The sequence below is a fragment of the Oncorhynchus clarkii genome, chromosome 18 (genome assembly GCF_045791955.1).
Source record: "Oncorhynchus clarkii lewisi isolate Uvic-CL-2024 chromosome 18, UVic_Ocla_1.0, whole genome shotgun sequence".
NCBI classification, from domain to species: Eukaryota; Metazoa; Chordata; class Actinopteri; order Salmoniformes; family Salmonidae; genus Oncorhynchus; species Oncorhynchus clarkii.
Genome location: NC_092164.1, coordinates 61,257,056 through 61,273,787, shown reverse-complemented (window position 1 = coordinate 61,273,787; position 16,732 = coordinate 61,257,056). Strand labels below are relative to the sequence as shown.

The 16,732-nt window shown below is 45.4% G+C and overlaps 1 protein-coding gene across 12 annotated transcripts in view; it reads right to left on the bottom strand.

The window, feature by feature from the left end:
* LOC139373815 (focal adhesion kinase 1-like) overlaps positions 1 to 16,732 on the bottom strand; it is a 229,214-nt gene that overhangs the window by 136,457 nt on the left and 76,025 nt on the right. The window lies entirely within an intron of this gene.

Below are 16,732 nucleotides of genomic sequence, written 5' to 3'. Positions count from 1 at the left end.
AGTCATTAAAACTAGTTTTTTAACCCCTCCACAAATTTCTTGTTAACAAACTATAGTTTTGGCAAGTTGGTTAGAACATCTACTTTGTGCATGACACAAGTAATTTTTCTCAGAGCCTCTTTGCTTGATATCATGGGAAAATCAAAAGAAATCAGCCGACCTCAGAAAAAAAAATTGTAAAGTCTGGTTCATCCTTGGGAGCAATTTCCAAATGCCTGAAGGTACCACGTTCATCTGTACAAACAAGAGAACGCTAGTATAAACACCATGCGACCACGCAGCCATCATACCACTCAGGAAGGAGAAGCGTTCTGTCTCCTAGAGATGAACGTAGTACTTGTGAGAAAACTGCAAATCAATCCCAGAACAACATCAAAGGACCTTGTGAAGATGCTGGAGGAAACAAGTACAAAAGTATCTATATCCACAGTAAAACGAGTCCTATATCGACATAACCTGCGGAAGAAGCCGCTGCTCCAAAACGGTTTGCAACTGCACATGGTGACAAAGATTGTACTTTTGGAGAAATGTCCTCTGGTCTGATGAAACAAAAATTGAACTGTTTGGCCATAATGACCATCGTTATGTTTGGAGGAAAAAGGGGGAGGTATGCAAGCCGAAGAACACCATCCCAACCGTGAAGCACAGGGGTGGCAGCATCATGTTGTGAGGCTGCTTTGCTGCAGGAGGGACTGGTGCACTTCACAAAATAGATGGCATCATGAGGCAGAAAAATTATGTGGAAATATTGAAGCAACATCTCAAGACATCAGTCAGGAAGTTAAATCTTGGTCGCAAATGGGTCTTCCAAATGGACAATGACCCCAAGCATACTTCCAAAGTTGTGGCAAAATGGCTTAAGGACAACAAATTCAAGGTATTGAAGTGGCCATCACAAAGCCCTGACCTCAATCCCATAGAAAATGTAAACTTCTGACCCACTGGGAATGTGATGATAGAAATAAAAATGGAAATAAATCCTTCTCTCTAATATTATCTGACATTTCACATTCTTAAAATAAAGTGGTGATCCTAACTGACCAAAGAGAGGGCATTTTTACTAGGATGAAATGTCAGGAATTGTGAAAAACTGAGTTTAATGGATTTGGCTAAGGTGTATGTAAACTTCCGACTTCAACTGTAGATGGGTCATAAATAGATTGATCATAGTCTTCAGCCATAAAAGAGGACAGACAGACAGACTTTCCTAACAATGACCCATGCTAAAACTATGACAATGTGTCATGTCATTTAGCAGATGCTCTTATCCTCTCCTTCCTCTTCTTATCCTCTCTCCTTCCTCTTCTTATCCTCTCTCCTTCCTCTTCTTATCCTCTCTCCTTCTCCTTCCTCTCCTTATCCCCTTCATCTACTTATCCTCTCTTCTTATCCTTCCCTTCCTCTCATCTTATCTTCTTCTTATCCACTCCTTCCTCTTCTTATCCTCTCTCCCTCTCCTTCCACTTCTTATCCTTGCCTTCCTCTTCTTATTCTCTCTTTCCTCTCTTCTTATCCTCTCTCCCTCTCCTTCCACTTCTTATCCTCTCCTTCCTCTTCTTATTCTCTCCTTCCTCTTCTTATCCTCTCTTCCTCTCCTTCCACTTCTTATCCTCTCTCCCTCTCCTTCCACTTCTTATCCTCTCCTTCCTCTTCTTATCCTCTTCATATCTCCGTCCTCTTCTTATTCTCTCCTTCCTCTTCTTATCCTCTCTCCCTCTCCTTCCTCTTCTTATCCTCTCTCCCTCTCCTTCCACTTCTTATCCTCTCTCCCTCTCCTTCCACTTCTTATCCTCTCTCCTATCCTTCCACTTCTTATTCTCTTCATTATGTTCTCCATCTTCTCTTCATTATGTTCTCCTCCTTCCTCTCTTCATTATCCTCTCTCCCTCTCCTTCCTCTTCTTATCCTCTCTCCCTCTCCTTCCACTTCTTATCCTCTCTCCCTCTCCTTCCACTTCTTATCCTCTCCTTCCTCTTCTTATCCTCTTCATATCTCCTTCCTCTTCTTATTCTCTCCTTCCTCTCTTCTTATCCTCTCTCCCTCTCCTTCCTCTTCTTATCCTCTCTCCCTCTCCTTCCTCTTCTTATCCTCTCTCCCTCTCCTTCCACTTCTTATCCTCTTCATATCTCCTTCCTCTTCTTATTCTCTCCTTCCTCTCTTCTTATCCTCTCTCCCTCTCCTTCCTCTTCTTATCCTCTCTCCCTCTCCTTCCTCTTCTTATCCTCTCTCCCTCTCCTTCCACTTCTTATCCTCTTCATATCTCCTTCCTCTTCTTATTCTCTCCTTCTTCTCTTCTTATCCTCTCCTTCCCCTCTTCTTATCCTCTCCTTCCCCTCTTCTTATCCTCTCCTTCCCTCTTCTTATCCTCTCCTTCCTCTCTTCTTATCCTCTCCTTCCTCTCTTCTTCTTATCCTCTCCTTCCTCTTCTTATCCTTCCCTTCCTATCTTCTTATCCTTCCCTTAATCTCTTATCCTTCCCTTCCCCTCTTCTTATCCTCTCCTTCCGCTCATTTTATCTTCTTATCCTCTCCTTCCTCTTCTTATCCTCTACTTATCCTCTCCTTCCTCTTCTTATCATATCTCCTTCCTCTCTTCTTATCCTCTCCTTCTCCTTCCGCTTTTCTTATCTTCTCCATCCTCTCTTCTTATCCTCTCCTCCTTCTTCTCTTCATTATGTTCTCCATCTTCTCTTCATTATGTTCTCCTCCTTCCTCTCTTCATTATCTTCTCCTTCCCCTCCTTATCCCTCAGCTTTTCATCTATCCTTCTGCATTTCCCTCTCCTTTACCCTTCTCCATCCTCTCCCCTTCCCCCAATAGATGACTACTGACTGACATATGGCATGCCGAAGCATATGCACAGTGACAATAGGGTGCTTTAAATTCACATGTTGTTTTTTCCATGGGGACAAAGAAAGCTGTTTAAAGTGGGAGCCTGGCTAGTTGTGGAATTGACTGCTGTCGGACCTAGCCTCCATTATCAGCAGCTGCTCAAGCAAACTAATCACATCAGCTGTGTGTTCTATGGGCAACGTGTGAAAGGGATCTGACCCCTGTGTAGTTGTGATTCACACAAAAAATGCACATATGTGCAAACGTACAAACTAGGGTTGCAAAATTCTGAGAACTTTCAATAAATTCCCTGGTTTTCCAGAGATCCTGGTTGGATGATTCCGGATTTCCTGTTTATTCCCTCATGATTCCGGATGTCCTGTTTATTCCCTAATGATTCTGGATTTCCTGTTTATTCCCTCATGATTCCGGATTTCCTGTTTACTCCCTCATGATTCCTGATTTCCTGTTTACTCCCTCATGATTCCGGATTTCCTGTTTACTCCCTCATGATTCCGGATTTCCTGTTTACTCCCTCATTATTCCGGATTTCCTGTTTATTCCCTAATGATTCTGGATTTCCTGTTTATTCCCTCATGATTCCGGATTTCCTGTTTACTCCCTCATGATTCCGTGAATCCTCCAACTGGGACTTCGGGAAAACCAGGGAACATGTTGAATGTTGCCAGAATTTTGCAACCCCTAGTACAAACATCCAAACGAAGACAAACACCCAAACGAAGACAAACACCCAAACGAAGACAAACACCCAAACGCACATGCACACACACACACACACATCATCCAATCATTCAGAAGCTTGACTCTCATGGTAACGTCCCGGTCATCTGTCACAGACATGTTTCTAAAGGTTACTACTCGTTATGTGGGGAAATGCCACTTCTCTGGCAGGTGTGGTGCCCTTTAAGAGAGCAGAACTTGCTGAATTGCACAAGAAAGACAAACAACAAGTAAAACAAGAGGGGAGCGGGGGCATTGGGAAAGTTGGAAGCGGTTTACTTCAGGCAGCACAGCACAGCACAGCACAGCCCTACCCAACACAACAGTCAGTCAGGAACGATTAAAGAACAACAGTGAGAAGCTAAACACTCTACTATTCAAACTGACACAGAGGATACCAAGGAGAGAAGACAGGTAGATGGTGAAGAGGATACCAAGGAGAGAAGACAGGTAGATGGTGAAGAGGATACCAAGGAGAGAAGACAAGTAGATGGTGAAGAGGATACCAAGGAGAGAAGACAGGTAGATGGTGAAGAGGATATAATGGAGGGAGGAGGAGGAAAGAAAAGAGAAGGAGAAGAAGAAGAAATAGCACAATAAAGAAGGGAGGAGGAAAGCAGGGGATGAGTAGTAGTGGAAGTTAGGAGGCAGTAGCAGTGATAGTACCTGGAGCACAGCACATGGGAAAGGGGCTGCAGGCGGGTCTGGGCTCCACATGAGCTGGTCCCTCTGCTCTCTGTCTCCCGGGCCCCACGGGAGCTGGTCCCGCTGCTCTCTCTCTCCCAGGCCCCACGGCCTGCCAACACCCAGAGGTCTCACAGAAACGCATAGAGGCCAGGGCTTCCACCTTCCCCTACACAACACTAAACACCCCACAGACTATCCAATCAACGTCTACTCCACACTGCCCCTGATCCTCTTCACCTAGGACCAAGTCCGATCCACACAGCCCTAGTTCAGTCCACCCTCTACCCCAGTCTATTCCACCACTCAAGCCCAGGTCCAGAATCAGCACTTGGATCTGGAAGGGGGAAGAAGCTCAGAGAAACACATCCAGGACATCCAGAGAGCACTGGCCCAGTTTAAGGACTGACATGCGGACAGGAGGAACAAGGTGGAGATGGATCAACACTGTGGTGTTAAGAAGTTTCCCATCCACTCCACTGAACCTGAGGTACCTAGGTTGTCCTGCTGCTTCTGTCCCTGGGTAGCCCCTTCTGTTCGTCTGTCTGGCTGGTCAGCCTTACTAAGCCTCTCGCTGTGAGCCTTCCCCCAGATTACTAATCGCCCCACAACCAACACAGGAGAGGAGAAAAGGAGAGCAGAGTCAGAAAAGTATTCCACAACAACACAAGTAACTGCACTTCCCTTGGTCCACTCTGTCTACATACTGACGCAAGAGGCCTTTAATATGCTCATCTGAGCCACCGCCCTGCAAATCAACACTGACCCTGGGTCAGCTCTACAACCACAACACAGCACCTACCACCAGAGGAGGCCCTGTGTGTGTGTACACCAAGATACCCATCCCCAAGCGCCTGGCAACACGCCAAGTACCTCCACTCCACCACTCCTCCTCCACTCCTCCCCTCTTCTTATCAGATCCAATAGGAGTGATAGCTAGGGCAGGAGGATCAAGATCGAGGTTTAGAGGAGATCGAGGTTTTGTTTTGTGTTTCTCCATCTGAAAAAACCCTCCAGGTAAAATCAATCCACATCCCACACAGAGGAGAAGGGAGAGGAGGAGAAAGGAGAGGAGGAGAAAGGAGGAAATGATGAAAGGTTTACTATCACCAACACAGAGAAGCAGAAGGCTATAGTTTGCTACGGGGCAAGTGTAGTTTCCGTGTGTCTCTCTGTGGTCTGAATGAGGATGAACCCCATGTCTGTTTCCCTGTGTCTCTCTGTGGTCTGAATGAGGAGGAACCCCATGCCTGTTTCCCTGTGTCTCTCAGTGGTCTGAATGAGGATGACCCCCATGCCTGTTTCTCTGTGGTCTGAATGAGGAGGAACCCCATGCCTGTTTCCCTGTGTCTCTCTGTGGTCTGAATGAGGATGACCCCCATGCCTGTTTCCCTGTGTCTCTCTGTGGTCTGAATGAGGAGGAACCCCATGCCTGTTTCCCTGTGTCTCTCTGTGGTCTGAATGAGGATGACCCCCATGCCTGTTTCCCTGTGTCTCTCTGTGGTCTGAATGAGGAGGAACCCCATGCCTGTTTCCCTGTGTCTCTCTGTGGTCTGAATGAGGATGACCCCCATGCCTGTTTCTCTGTGGTCTGAATGAGGAGGAACCCCATGCCTGTTTCCCTGTGTCTCTCTGTGGTCTGAATGAGGATGACCCCCATGCCTGTTTCCCTGTGGTCTGAATTAGGAGGAACCCCATGCCTCTCTGTGGTCTGAATGAGGATGACCCCCATGTCTCTCTGTGGTCTGAATGAGGATGAACCCCATGCCTGTTTCACTGTGTTTCCCTGTGGTCTGAATTAGGAGGAACCCCATGCCTGTTTCCCTGTGTCTCGCAGTGGTCTGAATGAGGAGGAACCACAGGAGATCTGGCAGCATGAAGCCAATCATGGAGAGAGATAAAGAGTGGAGGTGGAGAGGAGAGAGAGGGGACGGAGAGAGAGGAAGGGAGAGAGAAAGAGGGGAGGGAGAGAGATAAAGAGTGTATGTAGAGAGAGAGAGAGAGAGACAGTGAGAGATGGAAGGTAGCGAGAGAGAGAGAGAGAGACAGACAGAAAAAGAGAGCAATATGTTTGGAACATTGAATCGCAATAAAAATCACAGTATCGAATCACTATACATATCGAATCGTGAGAATCGCTTATACATATCACAAGGGCACCTATATCATATCATGAGGTCCCTGGCAATCCCCAGCCCTAATCCCTATATAGTGTACTACTTTTGACCACAGCCATAGGGACTATGGTACCTATTTAGGACACAGAATAGGATATCCAGCAGACTAGCCAGACACTATGGTCACAATCCTTGAGAATAACACAAAACATTTTGGACTTCTCATGGTCGGTACTAACACAGTAATGATTCCAATGAAAATTGTTCACCCAAAGTTTAATCTATGGATAATATTATAGCCTTATAGATATTGGGGGAAAAAAACCTGATTGATTCCCTATGTTGTAGACTACGTTTGATTATATCCCATAGGGCCCTGGTCCAAAGCAGTGTGCTATGAAGGAAATAGGGTGCCATTTGAGAGTCAACCTGTTTTCATGTAAACTAGCACGTGGCACCACAGACTAGCCTGCGTGGCCAAGTTTATTTAGAAGGCAGAGAGTTATGCTGCTGTTTGTTGAATCATTTTCTTCTTACTGAGGAGGAGCCGTGGCTGACTGCTGCCTCTACAATAGGTATTCATATGGACTGGACTGCTGCATCTACAATAGGTATTCACGTGGACTGGACTGCTGCATCTACAATAGGTATTCATGTGGACTGGACTGCTGCATCTACAATAGGTATTCATGTGGACTGCTGCCTCTACAATAGGTATTCATGTGGACTGCTGCCTCTACAATAGGTATTCATGTGGACTGCTGCCTCTACAATAGGTATTCATGTGGACTGCTGCATCTACAATAGGTATTCATATGGACTGCTGCATCTACAATAGGTATTCATGTGGACTGCTGCCTCTACAATAGGTATTCATGTGGACTGCTGCATCTACAATAGGTATTCATGTGGACTGGACTGCTGCATCTACAATAGGTATTCATGTGGACTGCTGCCTCTACAATAGGTATTCATGTGGACTGCTGCATCTACAATAGGTATTCATGTGGACTGCTGCCTCTACAATAGGTATTCATGTGGACTGCTGCATCTACAATAGGTATTCATGTGGACTGCTGCCTCTACAATAGGTATTCATGTGGACTGGACTGCTGCCTCTACAATATGTATTCATGTGGACTGCTGCCTCTACAATAGGTATTCATGTGGACTGCTGCATCTACAATAGGTATTCATGTGGACTGCTGCATCTACAATAGGTATTCACGTGGACTGCTGCCTCTACAATAGGTATTCATGTGGACTGCTGCCTCTACAATAGGTATTCATGTGGACTGCTGCCTCTACAATAGGTATTCATGTGGACTGCTGCATCTACACTAGGTATTCATGTGGACTGGACTGCTGCCTCTACAATAGGTATTCATGTGGACTGGACTGCTGCCTCTACAATAGGTATTCATATGGACTGCTGCCTCTACAATAGGTATTCACGTGGACTGCTGCCTCTACAATAGGTATTCATGTGGACTGCTGCCTCTACAATAGGTATTCATGTGGACTGCTGCCTCTACAATAGGTATTCATGTGGACTGCTGCCTCTACAATAGGTATTCATGTGGACTGCTGCCTCTACAATAGGTATTCATGTGGACTGCTGCATCTACAATAGGTATTCATGTGGACTGCTGCCTCTACAATAGGTATTCATATGGACTGCTGCCTCTACAATAGGTATTCATGTGGACTGCTGCCTCTACAATAGGTATTCATGTGGACTGCTGCATCTACAATAGGTATTCATGTAGACTGCTGCCTCTACAATAGGTATTCATGTGGACTGCTGCCTCTACAATAGGTATTCATGTGGACTGCTGCATCTACAATAGGTATTCATGTGGACTGCTGCCTCTACAATAGGTATTCATGTGGACTGCTGCATCTACAATAGGTATTCATGTGGACTGCTGCCTCTACAATAGGTATTCATGTGGACTGCTGCCTCTACAATAGGTATTCATGTGGACTGCTGCCTCTACAATAGGTATTCATGTGGACTGCTGCCTCTACAATAGGTATTCATGTGGACTGCTGCATCTACAATAGGTATTCACGTGGACTGCTGCATCTACAATAGGTATTCATGTGGACTGCTGCATCTACAATAGGTATTCACGTGGACTGCTGCATCTACAATAGGTATTCATGTGGACTGGACTGCTGCCTCTACAATAGGTATTCACGTGGACTGCTGCATCTACAATAGGTATTCATGTGGACTGGACTGCTGCCTCTACAATAGGTATTCACGTGGACTGCTGCATCTACAATAGGTATTCATGCTGCCTCTACAATGGACTGCTGCTGCCTCTACAATAGGTATTCATGTGGACTGCTGCCTCTACAATAGGTATTCATGTGGACTGCTGCCTCTACAATAGGTATTCATGTGGACTGCTGCCTCTACAATAGGTATTCATGTGGACTGCTGCCTCTACAATAGGTATTCATGTGGACTGCTGCCTCTACAATAGGTATTCATGTGGACTGCTGCCTCTACAATAGGTATTCATATGGACTGCTGCCTCTACAATAGGTATTCATGTGGACTGCTGCCTCTACAATAGGTATTCATGTGGACTGCTGCATCTACAATAGGTATTCATGTGGACTGCTGCCTCTACAATAGGTATTCATGTGGACTGCTGCCTCTACAATAGGTATTCATGTGGACTGCTGCCTCTACAATAGGTATTCATGTGGACTGCTGCATCTACAATAGGTATTCATGTGGACTGCTGCCTCTACAATAGGTATTCATGTGGACTGCTGCCTCTACAATAGGTATTCATGTGGACTGCTGCATCTACAATAGGTATTCATGTGGACTGCTGCCTCTACAATAGGTATTCATGTGGACTGCTGCATCTACAATAGGTATTCATGTGGACTGCTGCCTCTACAATAGGTATTCATGTGGACTGCTGCCTCTACAATAGGTATTCATGTGGACTGCTGCATCTACAATAGGTATTCACGTGGACTGCTGCATCTACAATAGGTATTCATGTGGACTGCTGCATCTACAATAGGTATTCACGTGGACTGCTGCATCTACAATAGGTATTCATGTGGACTGGACTGCTGCCTCTACAATAGGTATTCACGTGGACTGCTGCATCTACAATAGGTACAATAGGTATTCATGTGGACTGCTGCATCTACAATAGGTATTCATGTGGACTGGACTGCTGCCTCTACAATAGGTATTCACGTGGACTGCTGCATCTACAATAGGTATTCATATGGACTGCTGCCTCTACAATAGGTATTCATGTGGACTGCTGCCTCTACAATAGGTATTCATGTGGACTGCTGCATCTACACTAGGTATCAAATCAAATCAAATTTTATTTGTCACATACACATGGTTAGCAGATGTTAATGCGAGTGTAGCGAAATGCTTGTGCTTCTAGTTCCGACAATGCAGTAATAACCAACAAGTAATCTAACTCACAATTCCAAAACTACTGTCTTATACACACAAGTGTAAGGGGATAAAGAATATGTACATAAAGATATATGAATGAGTGATGGTACAGAGCGGCATAGGCAAGATACAGTAGATGGTATCGAGTACAGTATATACATATAAGATGAGCATGTAAACAAAGTGGCATAGTTAAAGTGGCTAGTGATACATGTATTACATAAAGATGCAGTAGATGGTATTCATGTGGACTGCTGCATCTACAATAGGTATTCATGTGGTATTCATGCCCATCGGAGCAGGGGAATCGAGGGGGGACAGAGCCCCCAGAAACAGCCATGTCAGACACACAAAGGGGGCTATGACTGCACCCCATGGAGAGGGAGAGGTGCTCCTCCGTTTCAGCTATTCAGAGGGTAACATCCGGCCCCCTGTTCCCAAACACAAAGCCTCTCACTATCCCCTCCTCCTTGATTCCTATTCCCATAGCAGGAGCCCAGGCTGGGACATGTGTTACCAATCCACACAGACACCAGATTGGAAGCACTGGGTGAGAAGTAGGCATTTGCAACCATGCACACACAGACACACACACACACACACACACACACACGCACACGCACACGCACACGCACACGCAGAAACACACATGGCCGTATGGTTCAGTGGAGCATGCCGTCATCAGATGAATATGTCTCGTCTGCTGGTCCTGGAAGCTAAGACAGACAGATGTACTGTTAGAGACCCTAAGGCCACGGTTCCACGGTTACTAAGACAGACAGATGTACTGTTAGAGACCCTAAGGCCATTGTTCCATGGTTACTAAGACAGACAGATGTACTGTTAGGGTCTCTAAGGCCATGGTTCCACGGTTACTAAGACAGACAGATGTACTGTTAGGGTCTCTAAGGCCATGGTTCCACGGTTACTAAGACAGACAGATGTACTGTTAGGGTCTCTAAGGCCATGGTTCCACGGTTACTAAGACAGACAGATGTACTGTTAGGGTCTCTAAGGCCATGGTTCCACGGTTACTAAGACAACTCAAATGATGTGTATTAGAATGACAAATGACTTGTATAACTAGGGAGGAAAAACTGTCAACAACAACAGAATACGGGCACGCACGCACGCACGCACGCACGCACGCACGTACGCACACACACGCACACGCACACACAGATAAGCAGCATGTGTATCTGGTCTGTAAAAGTCTTTATTGTCATTGAAAAGCTATGAGTGGGACACTAACTAAACAGACTGAGTCTGAATCCAGGACAGATCATCATGTTTCAGTGTCTCTAACTAACAGACTGAGTCTGAATCCAGGACAGATCATCATGTTTCAGTGTCTCTAACTAACAGACTGAGTCTGAATCCAGGACAGACCATCATGTTTCAGTGTCACTAACTAACAGACTGAGTCTGAATCCAGGACAGGTCATCATGTTTCAGTGCCACTAACTAACAGACTGAGTCTGAATCCAGGACAGATCATCATGTTTCAGTGCCACTAACTAACAGATTGATGAGTCTGAATCCAGGACAGACCATCATGTTTCAGTGTCTCTAACTAACAGACTGAGTCTGAATCCAGGACAGACCATCATGTTTCAGTGTCACTAACTAACAGACTGAGTCTGAATCCAGGACAGATCATCATGTTTCAGTGTCACTAACTAACAGATTGATGAGTCTGAATCCAGGACAGACCATCATGTTTCAGTGTCACTAACTAACAGACTGAGTCTGAATCCAGGACAGGTCATCATGATTCAGTGCCACTAACTAACAGACTGAGTCTGAATCCAGGACAGGTCATCATGTTTCAGTGTCACTAACTAACAGACTGAGTCTGAATCCAGGACAGACCATCATGTTTCAGTGTCACTAACTAACAGACTGAGTCTGAATCCAGGACAGATCATCATGTTTCAGTGCCACTAACTAACAGATTGATGAGTCTGAATCCAGGACAGACCATCATGTTTCAGTGTCTCTAACTAACAGACTGAGTCTGAATCCAGGACAGATCATCATGTTTCAGTGCCACTAACTAACAGATTGATGAGTCTGAATCCAGGACAGGTCATCCATCCCACAGCTGTCAGTACAGCCTGTACATCTTACCCTCCTGATGCAGTTCAGGTTTCCCCCATTATCCTTTTCACCATTATTGCCATTATCTCTGCAGTCACATAGTCAGCAGTCACCTCAATGAACTGTGTGTGTGTGTGTGTGTGTGTGTGTGTGTGTGTGTGTGTGTGTGTGTGTGTGTGTGTGTATGCGGGCTGTGTTTCATAAGCTCAGAAGGGCCAGACACAGTTCAAGGTCAGGAGGTTGGATGTGTACTTCTCCCCACTGCGTCCTCATTGGGCTTTCAGCATCAGCACCCGTTAGTAAACACACTCTACCTGGATTAGGCTACGCTGTCACGTGGTTACAGCACAGAGTCATGGAGGTTGGATGTGTACTTCTCCCCACTCCGTCCCTCATGGGGCTTTCAGCACCCGTTAGTAAACACACTCTACCTGGATTAGGCTACGCTGTCACGTGGTAACAGCACAGAGTCATGGAGGTTGAGAGTGGCATACTTTATTGTTTACAAGCTACTGTAGCTTAGGATTGGGCGGTATCCTCATTTTCATACCGTTCATGTACCAAACCGGGGTATACGGTACTACCGGCAGTACACATAAGGGCCGCTATTTCTTTCCAAATGTAAAATAATAAAATGATTATTATTATTATTATTATTGACGCACAAAACTAATTTAGGCAGCAGGGATGTTGACTCTGCTGTAACCAAGAAGCTTGATCTTGCAACCTAGTCACTTAGCGAGCAAATTAGCAAACCACATGCATGGCTGGAGCCCTGAGGAGAAGATCATTGATTCGGCACATCTTAGATCGGTAATTTGTGGCATTGTACGACCCAAGTAACCCAGGCCAGATGAAACATAGAAACAGGGATTATTCATGACTTCCTTGCCTTTACAATGTAACAAGTCATTTCCATAACAACACCATTAAATTGTTTGAACCTCTAATTAGGATTCCCTTGGTGATGATTCCCTTGGTGATGATTGCAATTTAGAGGGCTTGCTAAAGAGGGTGTGAGCCATAAACATCAGTGCAGTGACCAACTCATGATTCTAACCACCATCAGGCCTGGGATGAGGAGAGACGGAGGGTTATTTAGTCTAAACATCAGGCCTGGGATGAGGAGAGACGGAGGGTTATTTAGTCTAAACATCAGGCCTGGGATGAGGAGAGACGGAGGGTTATTTAGTCTAAACATCAGGCCTGGGATGAGGAGAGACGGAGGGTTATTTAGTCTAAACATCAGGCCTGGGATGAGGAGAGATGGAGGGTTATTTAGACTAAACATCAGGCCTGGGATGAGGAGAGAAGGAGGGTTATTTAGTCTAAACATCAGGCCTGGGATGAGGAGAGACGGAGGGTTATTTAGTCTAAACATCAGGCCTGGGATGAGGAGAGACGGAGGGTTATTTAGTCTAAACATCAGGCCTGGGATGAGGAGAGATGGAGGGTTATTTAGACTAAACATCAGGCCTGGGATGAGGAGAGAAGGAGGGTGATTTAGTCTAAACATCAGGCCTGGGATGAGGAGAGACGGAGGGTACAGAGAATGCATTCCAAATGGCACCTTTTTCCTACATAGTGCACTACTTTTTTTTTTTTTTTGAATTTTACCCCTTTTTCTCCCCAATTTCGTAGTATCCAATTGTTGTAGTAGCTACTATCTTGTCTCATCGCTACAACTCCCGTACGGGCTCGGGAGAGACGAAGGTTGAAAGTCATGCGTCCTCCGATACACAACCAATCAAGCCGCTGCTTCTTTAACACAGCGCACATCCAACCCGGAAGCCAGCCGCACCAATGCGCCGGAGGAAACACCGTGCACCTGGCCACCTTGGTTAGCGTACACTGCGCCCAGCCCGCCACAGGAGTCGCTGGTGCGCGATGAGACAAGGACACCCCTACCGACCAAGCCCTCCCTAACCCGGGCGACGCTAGGCCAATTGTGCGTCGCCCCACGGACCTCCCGGTCGCGGCCGGTTACGACAGAGCCTGGGCGCGAACCCAGGACTCTGATGGCACAGCTGGCGCTGCAGTACGGCGCCACCCGGGAGGCCATAGTGCACTACTTTTGACCAGAACCCTAGGGTAGAGGGTCCATGGGTCCAGGTGGACCTGATAAACCCGACAGCGACCCTGATCAGGTTTGGGTCTGAAATTCGAACACGTCCCTTGGGTCCGGGTGGGGTCATGTTTCAGGTCGATGTAACAGCTGATAGACCTGACTGGATCCAAATAGACCCAACCATGGCTCTGCATATCCTACAGCATATTTATTTTATGCAAATAAAGTTCATTTATTGACTTTATAGAAGGCCTAGCCAACATATAAAAGACATTTGTTAACCAGAAGAGCAACTTGGCTGATAAAATATTGTTTTGACCTGGTCTAGACCCGAACCTAACGTCTTGATCTAAGTCCATTTGGGTTCGGGTCTCATTGTTCTTGGGTCGGTTCGGGTCTCATTGTTCTTGGGTCGGTTCGGGTCTCATTGTTCTTGGGTCGGTTCGGGTCTCATTGTTCTTGGGTCGGTTCGGGTCTCATTGTTCTTGGGTCGGTTCGGATCTCATTGTTCTTGGGTCGGTTCGGGTCTCATTGTTCTTGGGTCGGTTCGGGTCTCATTGTTCTTGGGTCGGTTCGGGTCTCATTGTTCTTGGGTCGGTTCGGATCTCATTGTTCTTGGGTCGGTTCGGGTCTCATTGTTCTTGGGTCGGTTCGGGTCTCATTGTTCTTGGGTCGGTTCGGGTCTCATTGTTCTTGGGTCGGTTCGGGTGCTGTGGTGAATGAAGTAATTACTCTGCCTTTGATGATCCCCGAAACATCTGCAGCTCTAAATATCAGTAGATATCAATAAGCCAAAATGGCTTCTAGATGCTGCAGTTCATTGAGAGGGAATATTTAAGAGTCCAATGCAAACTCTGCAATATAGCTACCAGTTGGTGGGAAATTACGTTTTGAAACTGACTGAAACGGAGAGGTGCTACCTGAAGAAGTCCCACAAGATAGGCAGATTTTCGTTTTATGTTGCAAATTATTTTTGCTACGGAATGCCCCCCTGAATGTAACCCAGGTGTCTGCATAGCCAAGCGGTAAATATTTTCCCTCTAGTCAGTGAGGTGGGTAGTTAACTGCTGCTCTCTCTCTCTCTGTGTTGTCATGCATTTCTTTTCATGGAGTTGGCCTACTTCGTCACTCTCCATTATTACTGCAAGTGGTTAAGGAGGGCAGGGGACACAAAATGGAAGTGTGTGTGTGTGTGTGTGTGTGTGTGTGTGTGTGTGTGTGTGTGTGTGTGTGTGTGACTAGGTGTGTAGAGGCAGCAGAGAATTGTCCTTGAGGAGATATTAAGTGTAGAATGACGTGATAAAATATCCAGCTACATAAATGTACATTAAATGTGAGGCCGATATAAAACAATGTCAGGTTTATGGTCGTGGCTGAGGATAAGGTCCCCGGTAAGCATATAAATCAAGTTGAAGCCATAAAATAATCAAATCACCATTCACCTCAATGGCTTTAAACACAATTATATCTGGCCAGTGGGAATACAGTTCATCCAAGGCCTCTCCCTCACGGCCTGAGCTTGAAAGTAATAGTTCCCTCAAAACTATATTTTACTATTTAGTTCATTAGTCCACTGTGAATACACAGTAATCCCCCAAAAACATGCATGTCAGCAGTCAGGTTTTCAAGACAGAGCAGTTTTGAATGAACTACCCCTTGAAGAACAGTCCAGCATCGAGACAAAGTATCACCACTAGTTTGACTAGGATGTCCTTACAGTGAGGACACGCACTGAAAACAATGGAAAATATACTATGATGCCACACTCTCTGTCTCTCTTTACAATCTACTGTACAAATCAAAGGGACTGAGATGATTCAGAGACTGCAGTGAGCTGCAGAGAAAACACACAGCTAACAAAAGTTCAGTATGAGGCAACATGGAGAGAATAGCATTTTGAATAGTGTTTGTGCAACCTAGATGGTAGAGAGTGCAACGACAGCTCTTCACCGACTAGAGGTTCATTAACTCCCTGAAATAGGCCTGTCTTGTCTAATGAATGACTCAAATACGCACACACACTGAAATGTAATTTGGGTTTAGTCATTCTGCTGCTGCAAAGTCGTGTTCCCAGTGACCATCATCCAACGGACACAAACACACACCCCTTCAGTCTAATAACCCTTTCCTATATCATCTAAGGAAATATGATTTTTACACTCTGAACACAGACACCCTCTGTGGAGGGGATTCATATCATTATTATTGGAGTGCACTTCGAGGATGAAAGAGAAGCCGACATCCTCTTGGGAGTAGGTGGTTGTGTCCTTCGTCTGAGTTGATTCTGGTAAATGATATTCAGGTGACTGATTTATCTAAGAGCCTTCTATTCATCTGAAGAGCACAACTATGAATCAAACCTGCCTTCAAGGATAATCTGACAGAAGCGAATAAGAGAACTTCACAGCATGTAAGATCTCTTGTAGTTCACAGCATATAAGATCTCCTGTAGTTCACAGCATATAAAATCTCTTGTAGTTCACAGCATATAAAATCTCTTGTAGTTTACAGCATATAAAATCTCTTGTAGTTCACAGCATATAAAATCTCTTGTAGTTTACAGCATATAAGATCTCCTGTAGTTTACAGCATATAAGATCTCTTGTAGTTCCCAGCATATAGGATCTCTTGTAGTTCACAGCATGTAAGATCTCTTGTAGTTCACAGTATATAAGATCTCTTGTAGTTCCCAGCATATAAGATCTCCTGTAGTTCACAGCATAACATATCTCTTGTAGTT